General features: G+C 42.6%; 1 protein-coding gene and 1 long non-coding RNA gene across 13 annotated transcripts in view; one reads left to right on the top strand and one right to left on the bottom strand.

The window, feature by feature from the left end:
- Positions 1-19,455, top strand: part of LOC111868449 (centrosome-associated protein CEP250) — a 119,668-nt gene that overhangs the window by 61,575 nt on the left and 38,638 nt on the right. The window lies entirely within an intron of this gene.
- On the bottom strand, positions 8,840-19,447 carry LOC117282629. The gene is made up of 2 exons (XR_004513447.1): positions 17,920-19,447; positions 8,840-9,053 (listed from the first exon to the last, which is right to left on the bottom strand). It is a non-coding gene; the product is annotated as an uncharacterized LOC117282629 (long non-coding RNA).

Below are 19,455 nucleotides of genomic sequence, written 5' to 3'. Positions count from 1 at the left end.
CATTATTAGGTAGATCCATTGAAAGAGGGTGAGACGAATAGAAGATATAGAACGAATGGCATAGAAATGAATACTAAACGTCTATGTATTCGGTCCATCAATAATACAACAATTGTAAGATTTGAGGCTTTCACGGCGGTGACTATGAAGAAAGCAGTCTTCTGGGATTTGGCACCGTGTATATGTGGTGTTAACCGACGTTTCGGAGGAACGTATCGCCTCCATCTTCAGGGTAGAAGAAAAAATATAAGAAATCTGCAAGCGAAGAGACCGTGAGAACCGGTAAAAGCAATTGTTTATTTATACATTTGTTTATTTAACATTTAATATAACATGTTTCTGCCATAGATGGCCATCTTCAAGTGTTTATTGCGTCCAACTGTTGCACTGTTCTGAAGTGCGTTGCAATCCACTTAAAATAAAATAAATAATTACCTAAACTCCATTAAAATTGCATTATGGACGGACTGTAAATACATAAACGTTTGGTTAAATATTTGCAACAGGACGCCGAAATACAGAATGAATACCAAATTTTTGTCCGAAAACCTGAAGCGAAAAGATCATACGAAAGGCCTAGAGGAATTCGTATAAACTGATCCCTAAGAAAATGAGGTCATGTGGTTCAGGGGACTGATCAGCGTAAAGCCGTTGCGAAAATGGTAATGAACCTTCGGGTTCCATATGAGGTATTTCGCGACTAGGTGAGTGACTATCATCTTCTCTAAAGTAACTCTGCTCCGTGACGATTGTTTATTTGTTTATAGACTTTACGTCATCAGATATTATAACTGTAGAGTCATCGTTTTTGTGGCATTCATTAGCTCAGTCGGTATAGCGACGGGCTGCATGCTGGAGGGCCAGGATCCTCTTCCAAACCTGCTCTGGTGTCCACCCAGTCCACTACACAAAGGAACTGTATCCCTGGGGTTAATGCGATAGGAGTGTGACTCTCGCCACTCACTTTCATCTATTGCAGAGGTCAAGAATAGTGGAGTTATACCTTTATATTTTCATGGGATGGCCCTGAGTTAATTGAGTACAAGTTTAACTGTACCTTTATGCTTTCCCAGCCGCAAATGAATATCAGGGCCCATAGGAACGTATAATCTCAAAAAAGGAATGTTGTCCCTGTGCTCAACGAATTAAGCTCAATGGCGTATGGGTGAGTGGATGTATAGATCCATATTTTCTTGACCTCGGCACTAGCTCGAGGTGAGTGGTCAGCTTCACGCCCCTGCCGCTTTACCCCCTGGGAAGAGCCCCCCCCCCGATAAACATTGGATAGGAGGTTGCGTGGACCCCATAGTCGGTCTGGACAATTTGGAGAAGAGAAAATTCTTGACCTTACGGGAACGCGAACCCCGACCCCCCAGTCGTCCAGCCCGTAGCCAGTCGCTATACCGACTACAGTACCTCGGCTCCTACGTATAGTCTAAAGAAGCGCTCAAATGTGAGCATGCTTTGCTTCTAGTCTTATCTGCAGGGGGTAGAGTCTATGGAGGAAGCTGGAACTCCAGCCGTCTACAGTTATGAAGTAAACGCACACGGGACTGAGCACACAATTAGGACCTGCAGTCGATTGAACTACGGTTTAACGACCGTGGCCAGTCCGAAGGATTCGTTCTTGATCAGCTATTCTAACTTCATTATTTCCGAGTAATTTGGAATGTGGAGGGCATTTCTCTTTACGTCTAAAACTCATGCGCTCGTAGGCTTTAAGCATGGTTATTAGAGGCGTAACAGGATTTTATCATAAGTATCGTGTTATAAAAAACATTCCGTGGTTTCATATGTCCCTCTAATAACTTAAAAGAAATGTGTTACCATTCCAGGGATGGACAATAATTTAGCTCTCTGACAGGATGGTACCGCAGTAGTTCGAAGTTGACCGAAGGTTTTTGATCTTGCCGAGAGCATTCCTGTGGCTAAACAGCCTCTGAATAGCTATAAATTAGTCTCACTGAGTGAGCATACTTTACAGATGTACCAGATGACAACGGAAACATTATAAGCCATGAATATTCTAAATTCTTGAGTGCTGTTCTCATCGTGTTAAGACATGTATTTCCTCCAGACAAATGACAGGTTAATAACTAGATTAGATCACGGCCGGTTCCTTACGAATTCTTTTCAATTTATCATTTATCTACCATTCGACGCTATATGTTCTATCTATCTATCTATCTATCTATCTATCTATCTATCTATCTATCTATCTATCTATCTATCTATCTATCTATCTATCTATCTATCTATCTATCTATCTACCTACCTATCTATCTATCTACCTACCTACCTACCTTCCTATCTACCTACCTATCTGGAGCGTAGGGTATCCGTGAAAGTTTCGTTTGACTTCAATTTTTAAGCTTATAAACAGTCGCTAGGCCTCCTTGAACAAGGGATCAGCCCGACGGAAAGCCACAGGGGACAACAAAAACAGAAAATAAACAAACATCCAGGCCTTATGTGGGATTCGAACCTATGATCCAAGTATTCGAGAGGGCGAAGACATTTCATGGCCTCTGTGATCGACCTACCTTTTGACAGTGTCCTGAAATAACCCACCTCAAGAGGACAAGTATCCCTTCAACTTGACCAGCTCCGGTGGTGGACGGTCTTAGACTCTTGTGAGGAGCTATGTTCGCTATGTGTGATCGTCCGTATAGGCCAATTCTCGAGCCTTCTGTTAACGGTTATATTAAATTTGGGACTATAGAGTTTTCTGGAATTGTCGGCGGCTTAGTATTCTGATAGAACCCAGCGTTTCGGAAAGTGAATATGTTTCCGTCCTCAGCTGGAATTATGGGGTTGTACTTACTCAGTTCTACAAGTAGTTCGTCTGAAAGTGACGAAATCACCGGGCCAGTGTCAGGTATACAGTATATGGTTAGTGCATATACTAGTAGGATTTTAGCTAAAAACTTCAAAGGAAAAGTTTATTTGGGAGATACAGACCGAAATGGAATGTTAAGTAAAAAGGTAAATTTATCCCTACGCTCAACTAATTAAGCACTACGCCATGAAGACTTATGAGGGAACGAATGTATAGATCCACATTTTCTTGACCTCGGCATTAGTTGGAGGTGAGTGGTCAGCTTCACGCCCCGGCCGCTTTACCCCCGTGGAAAGAGGCCCCGGTACCCACTAGATAGGAGGTTTGGTGGACCCCAGAGCCGGTCTGTACGACGTGGCGAAGAGAAAATTCTTGACCCTACCGGGACTCGAACTCTGAACTCTCGGCCTTCCAGCCCGTAGCTAGTAGCTATACCGACTACGTTGTCCCGGCTCCCAGTATTAATGTAGATCTAAAGAAAATAGGATGTGATGGATGAAATTGGCTCAGAATAGTGTCGAATTGCAGACAGCCATATTTTGTGAGTCATCACACTGAATACAATTGGAGACTTCGTCGTCAATTCAGGATAAATGGTTACATGCGAGTGACGTAATACTGCCTGCATGACGTAAACTTTCAGGTGCGGGAGATAAACATTTCATCACGATCTTTTCATCTTGCGCTTAATCAAAATTAATTACACACCGACAACCCTCATACCAACAAGTAACTTGTGTTTATACTTACATAGGCCTCAATTGTTCATATGAATTAGGTTCAACATGACCCATAAACAGTTCAATAGATAAGTATCAGTTTAGTAAGAGTTTGGTGCTAAAAGGGCGCAACGCTAAATTCTTTTGAGTGTCCGTATGGAACGTCGGAAGTTCAGTGGTTACCATTTCTTGGAATGGTATCGGGTTTGATCCTCGGTTCGGACACCGGAAATATTCGCCATGGTTCCTTGTAGTCTTCCTGAATCTCACCAGATAAGTGTCACATGTGTATCTCAAAATGTACCACAGCTCCATCCTTCTGCTTGCTCGTAATCTGTAATTGAAGGTCACATTGACCTAAGCTACATATTGTCACGAATTAGGGGTGTGTGACTATAGACTACTGTTGTAGAGATGTATTTACCGTGCCCTTGCATAGCAACGGCTGCTGTATCGTTGTTTGTTTCGAGGTCTTTGGCTAGCAAGGGGTCTATACGCCACAATAAGTATATCTAGTAGACAATGTGTCGATAAATAAATTAACGAACGCATGATTTGAGGTTCTGACGGAGGCACCTATAGAGAGTGTGAGATTCTCTTCTGGGATGAGATGCCGTGTAGTCTGGTAGGAATTTATCTGCGTTCCACCGAAATGTAAGGGAATTTCTAATAAACTATATGGCTTCACATTCCAGAAAATAATGCTCCTCTAACTAATAAAGAATTAAGTGCAAGTGGATATTCTGTCATGGAAATTTTCATGTCCGGTCGCAAACATCAGCAGCCATCTTTGTAGAGTTCTGAACCTGGACGCTGCATAAATGAAGTCCCAGTGTGTGACCCGATATGTCTACTAAAACAAAGGCACAAGAATTTAAAAGTTAATTTTATCCCATATCATTATTAAATCCCAATTAAAATCCTTTATAATTCTTATCGGTGTCCTCTCTTTTCGGAAATTCTACTGACTGTGCTAGTTGTTTTGATGATGATGATGATGATGATGATGATGATGATGATGATCTGCAATGGTTGAGTCTGTTAGTCCATTCAGTTCTCAAACATGATACCCTTGAGGATATTACTTGAGCAAGTTACCAGCCTGTTGCAAAACCTCTTCTCTAGGAGGTCGGTGTTTTTATCCAGAGTTTCCTTTCTTTAGGCAGTTTGCCTACCGTGGCTAAAGTGTCCTGCCTACCCGCCACATGACCCTGGGAAGATGCCCTTACCAGACGCTGCCCACAGGGCTAGTGGGACCTGGAGTTCGCATAAGGCAGAGTCTCCTCTCCATGTAGTTGGACTGTCTCGTATGAGATGTCCAGCTTGTTACGTTGGTATGGCTGCGAAACTTTGCATCTCATTTTCAGTGTAAGAACATAAAATGGAAATATTTGATCTGCAAATCCCATTTGCCATAGAAGAAATACAACACTCTATCACCGAAGCATACTCGGACACAGTAACAGACTAGCTGCAGAGATTAGCAACCCACCAAATGTAAGAAGAAGACTGAGGAGCCAGTGGCCGTCTGACCTACCACAATCCGCAGGTGACGAAGATTAAAACCATCACCATTCCTCTACAGGACCTGTCAGGGTATCATCAGCTGGTGACTTCTCTACTGAAGACACCTACTTAGAACAAATTTACTTATTATCCATATTATCGAGAGTTGATTGTAAATCTGCTATAAATTTAATTAATTAATTAATAAAAAATTACAAACAAATGCAAAGTATGTGAACCACAGAAGGACGGAATACGAGGCTGTCTGTTCGTAGCGAGACATCGAGGAAGGTTAATTGAAAGACGTCACGGATCGTTAGATATAGGCCTGTAGTCGGGATTGCGGAAATTGAGGAAATGTCGGTTCGACATCCATGCTTACTTGCCCGTCACGGATTTGTTTGACCCAGTATACGTACAGTGACTCAGGAATGCCAAGATCCACGACTGCGGTAGAATCTGTTTAAGTGAACCTCCGATTCGTTCTTCCGTTTATTATATAACGGATCTTCATCGGGTACAAAGACGGTAACGGTGATGTGTTAACAATGGCGAACCTCATCTCCCGAAACTGCCGCTTTTGTGTCTGTTCAGCGACGACCCCACGGAGGATGCGTTCAGGCTGTGAGAACACAACCGAATGTTTCGTGACCTGTGAAGCAGGTTACTGAGAGCTCTGTAGAGTGGGTCAGTGTCAGGGTGTGGGGCAATACACGGCGTTTTTGTTTCCCTCTTTTCGTCTTTCTTTCTGTTTCGTACCTACTGTTCCCGTTTCCTCTTTTTCTCCACTTATTTAGTTCCTAGAAGAATCTTATCTTCTGAGACATAACGCTTTGTAGTCCGTTGAAAATCAACCTACATTTCGGAGGTACATGTTTTCTTCGTTTTAAAAATCGAAAATCGAAGCAATAAACCAGCATTAAGAAGGCATCAAACAGAGCTCTCTGAGCTCAATTTTAATATTGCCCTCCCGCCTACGTGTGTCTTTCTAGTGGTGTCTTTCCGCATGTTTTTCCCCATCAAAATCATATATGCAGTCTTCTTTTCCCAGTACGAGCTACATGCCCTGCCCCTCTCATCCTCCTTGATTTGATCAGTCTAATTATACTTGGAGAAGGGAACAAGTTATGAAACTCCTCATTATGAGTCTCTTCCAGTCTTCCACAGTTTCATCCCTCTTCGGTCCAAATATTCTCCTCAGCGTCCTGTTCTCAAATACTCGCAGCATCCGTCCATGTTCTCCATCGTTAAACAATACAGTACTCAATTGACCTTTAATATTTTTTCTCATAATCACAATTCTATATGGATGAAGACAACAGAATACAGAAGACTACTTCTATTACGTGAAAGCCACGGTTCTCTGCTTAGCTTCCACTACGCTGTAAGAACATACGCACGTGTTGCGTTAAAGTAATTTTTGTGTTGGATTTATCATTCGCTGATGATTAATGGCTCGTTAGAAAGATTCTTTACAGTTCAGCCGCGATTTAATGATCCATAGCCCCGCCTCAGTGTGCCGCAGCGAGCCCCAATTTGGGCTGAAGAATGCAGCACTGTTGTCAGATATTAATTTCAAACTTAAACGTCGAAGGATCCAGTCATAAGAACATACCAACATTTCTAGTGGAGCAGTTCTGGCAAAAATATATACCATTGGTAATGTTCCTGGCCAAAATATGATTGTGGGTCAATGCTGTTTCGAGTCGGACAGCACATTGCTGATACCTGTGATCATTAAATCGTGGCAGGATTGTAGTAAGCAAGACACTGCAGCGAAAGTGGAGAGGCCAAATCATGGAATGTGACATCCTATGATGCTGACACATCCTCGCCACACCTGTTTTGACTGGTTACGGAATATGTAGCCAGCAGTCGTCATGCAAGTTTCATAACGGGAAGTTTTGTTTACGAGCCACCGGTCCCGCGGCCTGTTAAGATTCTGACGACAGTGATTGCGTCGTGAAGTTTAGGTGAAAGAGTGTGATCCATGGGGGGTTTCGTATTCTCACGTAGTTAGTAATGATATAAATATGGCTAATCCATCAAACACAACTTGCATGAGTAATTTCAGCCTTAATATTTATTGTCCTTATTGTTGTGTTTTGTGTATTGTGTTTTGTTTGAACNATTAGTGGTTTTAGGACTTCGTCCATTGTCCGGTGTTTTAAAAACTAGAGAACATAAGGTTTCGGAAACTGGATCTGTTTCCTTCCTCATGTGATGGGGAGATATTTAGTTCCTTAGAACGGTTTTTCTCAACCGCCGGGCCCTGGCATCAATATACCGGGCCCTCCTCTTGTAAGAAATGAATTTACCGCTCAGCGATCACGTGAACGTTGAGAGCCACTGCCTTAGAAGGATCTAACCTCAATCACTGATCCACTCAGTGTGTTCTTTCTAAGGACCCTCCTCACCTGAGGATGGAAAGAGATCCAGTTTTCGAAACGTGATGTTTTCTGGCTTCTAGAATATCGGACGACGGACAAACTTCGAAAACCCAGTAATTCTGATGGTTTTTTCTCCATTGTAAGATTAACAGTAGGCCGCGCCATAGATCAAGCTGTTAGTCGCTGGCTTCCCATCGCGGCGGCCCAGGTTCGACCCCGGGTCTGGTCAAGTGGAATTTGTGGTGGACAAAGTGGCGCTGGGGCAGGTTTTCTCCGAGTACTTCGGTTTCCCCTGCCAATCTTCATTCCACAAATTGCTCCACAATCACCCTCACCTATCTTCTGGGGTTGGTACAATAGGCCAGAAGTGGCTTCAGTACAAGGGATTTAGTCCCACCCCACTAGCAATAAAAAAGATTAACAGTAAGCGGATATAATTTTTATTTTAATTATGGCCCTCCTACCATAAGGTATAGCACTGAAGAAACAAAGAAGAACTTGAACTTAAATGTGTCTGGATATATATTAAAATGCCGAAATAAAATAATATAGAAAATAAGAATTATACCCTGAGGATGACCTACCGATTTACACTATATTATAGCCCGGAAGAACATAATATGATTTTTCACGGAATTGAAGCATCAGATCGAATTAAATGAAATATATTTATGTAGCTTTAAAGATAAAGCCTTCACACAGATTGATAAGCACTATGTATACATTTCATGCAATAGTACCATATTAGCCCGGTTATAAGGCGAGGATTTGTCTCAAATTCCGTTTTTAGGAAGGAGGGTTCGCCTTATTTTTCGAGTCCTTCAAAATAATTATGAAGATGACGATTATGAGAAATTCTTATTATTATTCCTAACGACATTTGTGAAAATGCCTGTAGTTAGGCCTATATAGAAGTTATTAAGCGCTGAAATTTTTATTTCTTGTTTAGAAAACCGAAATTAACGGCCGTTGGGATTCCTTGACACTCTCTATCCACTAAAGTGGGCATTAACTTCGCCGACAAGCGGCGGTCGCCCGGTCGGTATAGTTCGCTTGCGGACTAAAGCCACGGAGGTATAGTTTTTATTTCTTTTTTGCTTATTACCATCGGACATAAATTGCGTTTTCAGTTTTGTCAAAAATTTATTTTTCTGACTTTCTCTTTCGAAAAATAGAGATTTCCCTTATATTTGAACTTAAACATTACTTTGTGAGCCACATAAGTTTTAACGTAGACTAGGGGAATGACTTTGAATTATGAATTGGGGAGAATGTAGAAGGAACAGGCCTGGTTTATTAAAACTTATACCAGGAAAGTATGAAATATATCAGTCATGGAGGAATTGAATCCGGAACTTGAAGGAATATATGCAAATGTTCGGAGCTTTGTAACAACTGGATGTTTCTTTATTTAAAATGGAAAGCTGGAAACCCGTCATATTTTCAAACGTTATTTCAGCCTTTGGAAGAAGAGCGTAATTAACTCTTGTTTCATTCAACGAAGGACGGTTCTCTTCAAGCGCCGTGAGTGGCTCGCTTTCCCCGCTATTTCGTGCGCTCTGATCGTTAATTAATCACCACTCATTCTTCTAACTCATCCTGGAAATGAAAGTTGAAACATTATTAGCTATGACTCCCGTAAAAGCACACAACTAATGATTTGTGTTACATTCCAACGTGATTTTTTGTAACTACAGATTTAATCGAAGGCGATTCTTAGTTGTAAAGCTGTAAGTAAACTTTATAGCTGCGGTTAGTCACTGGCTTCGCACCGCGGCGGCCCGGTTTCGATCCCGGTTCTGGTCAAGTGGGATTTGTGGTGGACAAAGTGGCGCTGGGGCGGTTTTTCTCAGAGTACTTCGGTTTCCCCTGCCAATCTTCATTCCAACAAATTCTCCATCATCATAATCACCCGGGAAAGGCAATAATAGGCTAATCAGTGGCCGCCGAGCCAAGTGGACCCAGTTGGACGTCAATCCCAACTAAGAGAATTAAAAAAAAAACTTCATAGCTCAATGCCTTTCAGCCATGAATGCATACAATAATTTACAGACATTAAATTTAAAAATTTAAAGATTTAAAGCCAAAAGGACGTGATACAAATGTGAACATAGGTTTTCATTACCCTTCCTTTATATGTACAATACATACTGATGCTGCAGCATGGGGTGGAGCTACGAGGCCTCACCGTAAAAAGCAGAGACTTCTGAACACGACTCATACGAACTCTTGTGGCTTTATGAGCTGCCGATCACAATATCTGCGCGGTCTAAGGCATGAACCGTCTTCGCCTGCTCGAACATTGGGGCCTTGGATTCAAATCCCACTCAAGACATGGACGTCTGTGTGCGTTTATTCTCTTTATGTTGTTCTATGTAGGTTGCGGTCTTTTGACGAGTTGATCCTCCGTCCAGGGAGGCCTACCGACTGTGTATAGGATTAAGAAATTGAAAAAGCGGCCAAGGTCCAACAGAGGATTGTAGAACCATGGATAGATAATTTGTATTCTCCACAGAATTGCAGCGAGATGATCAAACCAAGGAAGATGAGATAAACAAGACATGTTATATCCATGGATATAAACTTCTTAGTCTTCATTCCGTAATAGGCCATCAAACCTGTTTCAAATTCACTTAATTATTCGATCTTCAGAATTGGAGTCCCTTCAGTTTATATCGTGGAACTAGTTTGAAATTCTTTCATTTGTCAGTGCATCTAAATGGATTATTTAGATTTGAATGTATTTCAGTTTTGTACTGACCGTATTTCATGTTCGTAATATAAATTAGTTATCCAATCTCCTTTTCCAGCTAGTAATACTGATAGTGCTGCAACTTTATAAAATGTAAACTTCTTTAATGAGAATGCAGAAATTTGTGTGCGTAAAATTGAAGGCTAAATAGATAACTAAACATAATTTAGAAGCCGCCATTCAGGCCATGAAGCCTGGTTCGGTTTCGCGTCTTTGGAAATATAGCTCGCTGGCGATGTAGGGGTCCTCAGGGTTACTGGCACGGAGATCTGCATTCACTTTCCCAAACTGAAGGCGGAACCCACAGCAGTGAAAGTGGGAGCCGTGTGAAAGGCCGGCCGAAACTGGCAGGGTGCGGCAAGGAGCAACGTACCCACCGAAACCCAAGCTCCCGTCCCTAGGTTGCAAACAGCAGTGGAAACAGGGCATACATTCACAATTAAAATCCACTTAGGCCTCTGGAGCCGGGATAGCTCAGTCGCTATAGCGACGGACTGCGGGCTGGGTGGCCGGGTTTCGTTTCTCGGTAAGGGCAACATTTTTCTCTTCTCCCTACCGTGGGTACAGGAGGCTCTTTCCACCTCCATCTAGTGCCGAGATCAAGAAGGATGGAGCTATACCTCCACTACTCATATATATTTTTGGCAGGGTAATTAATTAAGCAGAGGGACAAATTTTCAATTGCCTTAAGCTATGATTTTAATTACATATATATGTTTGTGAGCCGTAGGTGACATGCAGTAGCGTAGTTGTTTGAAGCACTATACTACAAGACGGAAGGTCGCGTGTTCGATTTGTGATGAAGTCATTGGATTTTTCAATTGACTTAATCCATCCAGCCGTTTTATGGCCCTGGGGTCGACTCAGTCTCCAACACAAATGAGTACCAGGAATCTTCCTGGGTGTAAAGGGCGGCCGGCACGTGATGCTGATAATCTCACCGCCATCTGTGAGCATATTGTCTAGAAAATGTGGGAGCCTCAACATATCACAAACCTATGGGTCTTCACGGCCTGTTATACAGGGATAGCTTTACCTTTTCGTGGGCCGTAAGTTCTCTACAGAACTTACTGGCTTTCATTTTGTGTGAAGTGCACTGTGATCGGGTTCCGTGTTAAGATGGGTAGCATCCTGAAATAGTTGAAGTGCAATGGGGGTTCAAGATAATGTTTCGTTTGCAGGACATACATATTACTGAGGTAACATGGAGGCCGCGCCATAGCTCAAGCGGTTAGTCGCTGGCTTCCCATCGCGGCGGACCGTGTTCGATCCCGGGTCTGGTCAAGTGGGATTTGTGGTGGAAAAGGTGGCGCTGGGGCAGGTTTTCTTCGAGTACTTAAGTTTCCCCTGCCAATCTTCATTCCACAAATTGCTCCACAATCACCCTCACCTATCATCTGGGGCTGGTACAATTGGCCAGAAGTGGCCGCAGTACAAGGGACTTAGTCCCACCACACTATCAATTAAAAAGTAAAATGTATGTATAGGTCTGCTTCAACTTACGGTTCACTGTACGAAAACTGAGCATTGCTCTCCTTGCTGCGTGCGACATGCTGGTTTCTTGCTTGACTTACTCATCGACCCTGAATTTGGAGGCGATATGTTCCGCCGAAGCGTCCGAGTTTCGTCGGGATTACACGGCGCCAAGTTCCAGAAAGCGGACATCTTCATGTTTTCTAGTGTGGTCGTACAGACCAATGCTGTTCAAGGCTTTCTTTTTCCCGGTTCCGGAAAATGCTTTTCTAGAATCGGTAGGACTCCTAGGTCGGGGGATCGGCCGATTGCAAGGCTTCCACCTACACAGAAGAAACCTAGTCACACAACAATGCCGGAGTGAGATTTAAACCAACATCCAGTTGTTTGAGCAAGTACAAGGCAATAACTGATTCAAACCGCGCGGTCCCTCTAAAGAAACAGGCTAAGGAAGTAGGGGAAGGACGAGAGAGAATGTTAAGTTTCCGCAACTTGAACATCCATGATCGAAGGGAGGAAGTTACCTCCCACTCTAAATGGATCACCCCCACCCAGTTTTACAGGGTGTTTCACAAATAGTTTTCTCTTACTTACTTACTTACTTACTCATGGAGCTAAGCCCTTCTGGAGGAGCCGCCAATTCTGCAGCTACTCAAGAAATTTCCAGCATTTTATGGAACCCGAAGGTTTATTACCGTGTTCACAAGAGCCCTCCACTCGTCCCTATCCTCAGCCAGATCAATCCAATCAATACCATCCCATCCTATCTCTCTAAGATCCATTTTAATATTGTCCACCCACCTACGCCTTGGTCTTCCCAGTGGTCTCTTTCCTTCTGGCTTTCCCACCAATAATAGTTTTCTCTAGGAAAAGTAATTCTGAAAACTACGGAAAAGCCGAAATTCAAAGCTCGAATTGCAAAACTGCTGATTATTTCCGTCCTTCATTGCTTTCTGTCTTTATTTCTATCTATTTATCTTTGGTTCTATCTATCAAATTTACTTTGTTTTTATGTACGTATATGATGTCAAGACAGCTCAGTCGGTATAGGGAATGGCCTACTGCCTGCACGGGAGAAGAATTTGATTTCGACTTCCGCGAGGGGCAAGAGATTTCTCTCTTCCCTCAGGCGTCTAGGCCGGCTCTGTGGCCCTCCCAGCTTCCGATAGGTACCGGGGTGCGTTCCCCTCGAATAAAATGGCAGGGGTGTGAAGCCGGCCACCTATCTTCGTCTAATGGAGAGGTTAAGATAACAGTCACACCTCCACGCCTCCAGACGTACTCAAGGCATGGTAGTTGTTTAATTAAGTACACTATGATTGTGTTTGTTTCATACCTTTATTATAATATTACCATTCGTGACGATGATGATGCGGATGATGATTCTGAACATAACGGCAATAATCGTCATTTAAAATGACAACGGTATTTATTTTATCACAGTCGAACTGGAACTATACAGTCTGGGCATTCCTGTGCCCAAGAGAAGCAAAATTTCCTGATATTAAGGACGGCAAGACTCAAGAGATGTTTTCTGCTGTCATTAGAACGCAACGGTCTGTGTGACTTCCACTTTCACTGTTGACAGATATTTCGTACTGTCAGTGGACTGAAAGAGGCCCAGTCATGACTAATATGTATATTTCGTACTGTCAGTGGACTGAAAGAGGCCCAGTCATGACTAATATGTATATTTCGTACTGTCAGTGGACTGAAAGAGGCCCAGTCATGACTAATATGTATATTTCGTACTGTCAGTGGACTGAAAGAGGCCCAGTCATGACTAATATGTATTAACACGTGTGTATGCAGAATACAATGGCAGGAAAGTATAGATGAGTGATGTTTTGGTGTGAGCGAGTGGGGCTCCAAGAATCTATCAACAACGCTGTTAACAACGAGCACTGAAAGCTGAGAGTCGTGTACTGAATCGTGAAGAATCTTGAGGACAGTGACTCATTACACATGCCGGTACGTCCAACCGCGTTAAATCGGCCGCTTGCCGAGTTCACGGGCTATGTATGGAGGCGCCGCCAGCCGCGGCCAGCAGAGAAGAGGGGGCTCAAGCTTGGCGGGGTCTAACAAAGGGGAACATCCCCTAATCTTAAAGAAGTGCTATGTTGCGTATGTTACACACGGCCTCGGACTTAGAAGCATACTCAGGGAAACATCGGGTTTTACGAGGGAGAGTCAGTAAAGGGTCACAAATGGAAGTAAACAGCTCTAATTCACGTAATATGTTTTCTACGCGTGTCACTAGGTGGCAGCACAGTCCAGCTTCATGGCAGTCTAGATATCAGACGCGCATGTTCAGAGGCTGGTTTCAGTAGTCTAAATGGCGACCGTGCTCGAAGTACACTACCGAAGAGCAGCGTTCTGTTGTGCGCTTCTTTGTAGGCAAAAGGACTCATGAAAAGGACATTAAAAAACAAATGTTTTCTATTTACGGTGGGAAATGTTTATCGCGTAAAGCGGTTCACAACTGGGTCGAGGAATTCTTTGAATTACGTTCGAAAGTCGCAGATGATGCCCGACGGGGTGTGAAAGTGGCTGAGACAACAGTAGAAAGACTACTATGCCGCGGGTTTCGATGCGATATGACAAATGTATCAGTCTTGATGGAGGATGTGTCGAAAGAACAATTTTTTCACAGCTTCGAATATCACGTGTTTTACGTTTTATATCCATATGTGACCTATTTGCTGACTCTCCTGCGTGTAAACAGCTGGAAATTTCTTGATCACATAAGTGACTATAATTTTCTCAAGAGAGACCCCTCTCCATCGAGTTAGGCCCAGGGCTGGGAATGAGGGTAGACACAGTCTACTTCGTTCTTGTTTCATTTTGAGGTAGCTGTTTCTAATTCTTTTAAGACATCACATGACAACAGTGCATGTAGGAACAAATTAACGAGCCTATATTGTAATAATTTCGTTTTAATATGTATTGGTAGTTCTCTAAGGGATTTCTATCGATCTGAAGCGTCTACGTATTTCTGTAAAGCCATTTACATCACTGAATACGAGTAATTAATTAGTCAAGGTTCATGGTTTTGTCGGTGAAGATCTGTTGTAGAAGAAATATTTGTGAACATCAATGGGGGACTTATTTCAGTGAATATGAAGTCTGTACGTAGACATTCAGTTCCGCGAACTGACTGCTCGTAGACTATTGTTTGTGAACATGTTCTTAAACGTAAACAAGAAGGCTGCAATTGTCTGCTTTCAGTTTTATGGGACGCATAGAATTAAAAAATCAATATCTGAACAGACGTTTACAGCTGAGGACAACAATTGTTTGAAGTGCATTGTTACGTGGTCTCGCAGTAATTCTGCTTGGTCTTTAGCGAAGATATGCGAATAATAAATTGTTTTCGCATTGAGATTTTCATGCAAATATTAAGAAATAGCCGTTTTGCCAATGGCGATGATATAAATAACAAGAAATATTTGGACCTATTACCTTTTAGATGTTCCCTGAAACCATTATTTATTTTTCAAAGATTCTTAACATAGCTACTTGTTGTTTCGCAGAGACTCAAAATACGAAAATGTAAATTGTATCAGTTAGTTAGAAAAGGGAACATATCTGTTGGATGTGAGGTTCGCAGACAGCCGCTTTCATAAGTTGGGGATGCACCCATCTCTAACCAACCGATTCATTTGTTTCTGTCTACTGTATTTATGGTTTATTTAACACCGCTGTCATTACCTATAGTGTTGAATGTTAGGATGGTTTTTATTGTTTTTCTCATGGGTTCAGACTGAGTCCACTCAGTACAGCGGCCACTGTTCGACCTATTGTACCAGCCCCACATGATAGATGGTGATTGTGGGAAACAGAAGTACTCGTAGAAAGCCTACCCCAATGATACTTTGTCCACCACAAATCCCACTTGCCGCCGCGGTGGGAAGCCGGTGACTAACCGCCTGAGCTGTGGCACGGCCTAGGATGTTTAATGAAGAATGAATTAAAAAGAATATGGACAGAAGTGGTCGTGGCCTAATTGGAATCACTGTACCGACATTTGCCTGAAGGGACTGATGTAAACCACGAAAGAACGCATTCAACATAGGCGGTCTCTGGGGAGCTATCCGTGACTTCCCGAGTACAAACAGGAGTTCCACCAAGTCGACGGTGCTATTCGGTGATTCAGCTATATTCACTTTCGAATACCGGCAATACGCTACGCAGTACACCCTATCCTGTCACATATTCTTGTGTCCTTGCGTGAATATAAGGCAACAGGATGCAGCCTACATACGGGTTGTACTCCCACGGAAGTGTTCGAAACACTGGCGCCTATTGAAATATTGGTAGGCATCTCTGATTACAGGTTTTGTCTATGTTAATGTCTGGAGTCACATGTTAATGATAATTCAATAGTTCACCAAGCCATGGTTTGTTTCCGTGGCTGTTATCGTATTTCATGTATCCACCACGAATACCGAGAAATGTGGTAACCTAGAAAAATAGTCCAGTTGCAAGAAAACATAGCCTTGTATTTTTTAAAAAAACTTCCCCATGTACCAACCCGCGGAGGCCCATAAGGTTGTGGGTCGTAGAGGCCGTGCTTTGATGACAACTGACGTTCTTACAATGGCACACATAGAAATAAAATGAAACATTATATCTTGATGAAATTATTTCAAATATATATGCGAAATATATTTATAGCATAAAAGTAAGTAAAGCTATCCCTGTAACAGGCCGTGGAGATCCGTAGGATTGTGAGATGTTGAGGTTTTCACATTCTCCAGACAATCGACCCAGAGATGGCGGTAAGGTTGTCAGACTTACGCGACGGCCGCCCTTAACCCCATCAGAAATATTCCTGGTACTTATTTCTGTTAGAGACTGAGTCGACCCCAGGGTTTTTATCCGCTGGCAGTAGTACTACAATGAGACACAACACACAAAATAATACATCACACTCAAACAAAACACAGCACACAGAACTACACAAACAATAAAGGACACACTACACACAATGACTACAATGTAAATACAATTACAACTACAAAAAATACAACAAATATACAACCACAACAAATAGAATCTTCTAGGTTATTCTGAACTGTGGGTAAATGAAATGAGGGCGTAAGAATTATTTCAATAAAGAAATGGGTGTCATTTTTGTCGATAATTGAGGAGCAATTTCAAAGAAATAGCGGCTCCGGTCTAGAAAACCAAGATTAACGACCGTGGGGATCCGTTGCGCTGACCACGTGACACTCTCTATCCGCAAAAGTTGGCACTAGCTTCGCCGACAAGCGGCGGTAGCTCGGTCGGTATAGTTCGCTTGCGGACTACAGACCACGGAGTTTGTTTTTATTTGTCATTATTGTCGCAGCCAACACAACCGCACACAAGCCAAGAACTTAAGAAAAGTGTGAAAAAGTGCATTATCTCGCTGAGACAATTGCCCTAGCTAGCGTCACTTGTTATCAGTAACTTCTGATATAAATCGGGCAGCAGGTACTGTAAAGATTCTCTATCCCTGCTTTAATCCAACGGACTAACAGTAACATCGTAAGTTATGCAGATCACAGAACCCAGCTCCTCAAAACTAAGTCTCTAATACTAAATACATTGGAACATCATCAAAATAACAGACATTTTATGATGCATTATCAGTTTCCGTCTTCAAGTACGGCACCATTATCAGGGAGCATGGATAGCGCAGTCGGTATAGCGACTGGCTACGGGCTGGACGGCCAAGGGATCGGACTTTGAGTCCCGGTGGGTGCAAGATTTTTCTCCTCTCCACGTCGTCCATATCGGTTCTGTGGACCACCTAGTTTCCTATGCAAAGGATACCGGTGATTAATTTTCCGGGGTTAAAGAGACCGAAGCATGAAGCTGACCATTCATCTCGGTGCTGAGGTTAAGGATACGTGGATTTGTACTTCCACTCTCACATACGTCTTCATGGCGTTGTGCTTAATTAATTAAGCCCAGAGACAATTTATTTTAATTTGAACGTCAGTATCATTCCTACTCACGAGGGTAGATTATCGGCCAGCCGTAAATGGAACAAATTTCGAACGTCGACTGATACATTCCTTCACACTGTTGGCTGGTGTCCATAATGAGACCTTCGAGTACACGACAGGAATATACGCTGCAGGTTTCTCTTGCCTACTGACGGCACGCGACAAAATGTGACGTGCATATATGAGGGGAGTCAGCAAATAGTTCACAAATGGATATGAAACGTAAAGCACATGATATTCGAACCTGAAAGAACATTTACTTCTCGACATGTCCTCCGCCAACATTGATACACTTTGCCCACTGTTTTACCAGTGCGCTGAAACCCACAACATATGTCTTTTGGCCGTTGTCTCAGCCACATCCGCACATCCATTTCGATTTCTTCGTTATCAGCGAAATGTTTTCCACCTGGTTATGAACAGCTTTACGCGACAAATACTTCCCACCAAAAACATTTCTCTATAAATATTCTTTGCATTGAGTCCTTTTGCCCACAAAGACGCACAAGATAACGCTGCTCTTCGGAAGCCCACTCCTCAAGCACAGTCGCCATTTTGACGGCCTAAACCAGCCTCAGAGCATGAGGAGCATGAGCATGCGCGTCTGCTACCTAAACTGTCATGAAGCTGGACTGTGTTGCTACCTAGTGATACACACAGAAAACCTATTACTTCCATTTGTGACTTACTGACTCCCCCCTCGTATACAGATGGCTGAGGTAGTTGGGCACAGGTCAAAGTTATACGTCCTTAGGTTAATTAGATCATATCAACTGAGGAAGTTTCATAATGTCTTGTGAGGGTGGAGACAGACGTGATTACACGTTACCGCCCGGGGGTATGGTTTTGCGTTCTCGTTTCACTGACATATTTTCAGTATGAAATTGATACAGATACATTCCTAATCAGGGTCACAGACAGGCACGATACTCTTAGAATGCTTTTCATGCTGTTGGTAAACAACTTTCGAATCTTTCATGTGCAGAGTTTATTTACTATACTTTCATTAACTGTATTTTTTTAAACCGAAAATCTTTAAACTCACAACTGATAGCAAACATATTTCTGTATCATAAGTATCTTTATTTAATTTATGACAAGAATGGAGAGCCGTGCGCTTATTTTCCAAGTCAGTTATTTGTAATGGAAGGAGTACAGGGACGTTGGAGAAGAATACGTAATCAGGAGCTTCATAAGTTATCCTCTTTACCAAATATTATTAGGGTTACCAATTCAGGGAGCATGAGGCAATACACATGGGGGGATAAGAAATGCACACAAAAGTCCAATCGGAAGACCTGAAAGGAAGACACAGCATGGGAGACTGGAGACTAGATACAGGATAATATTAAAATGGATCTTAAACAAATATGGCGAAAGTGTGTGTCGACTGATTACATCTGGCTTAGGACAGTGTCCAGTGATGGACACGACAATGAGCATTCTGGTTTCATAAAAGACGGGGAATTTCTTGGACAATTAAGGGACTGGTAACTTCCCAAGGAGGACTCTGGTCGGTAGAGGTAGACTGTACGTAATATCGTAATGTAATTTACAATTATAATGAATTTGGAGCAGTTAGAGGAATAAGAATTTGGAAGGGAAATCCAAGCGCTTTGAGGAAACCTTCCCCAGTGCCACTTTTTCCATCACAAATCCCATATGACCTGGATCTGAGATCGAACCAGGGCCGCCGGCACAAGTGTGGAGTGTAATGTTTATGGGGTAATGTTGTTCCACCCCCACCTCGGAATACTGACCGTGTGGCTTGTGTAAATAG

The sequence above is a fragment of the Cryptotermes secundus genome, unplaced genomic scaffold (genome assembly GCF_002891405.2).
Source record: "Cryptotermes secundus unplaced genomic scaffold, Csec_1.0 scaffold106, whole genome shotgun sequence".
In the NCBI taxonomy this organism is placed as follows: domain Eukaryota; kingdom Metazoa; phylum Arthropoda; class Insecta; order Blattodea; family Kalotermitidae; genus Cryptotermes; species Cryptotermes secundus.
The sequence above is the reverse complement of the archived record's forward strand: the minus strand, read 5'-3'. Positions and strand labels throughout refer to the sequence as shown.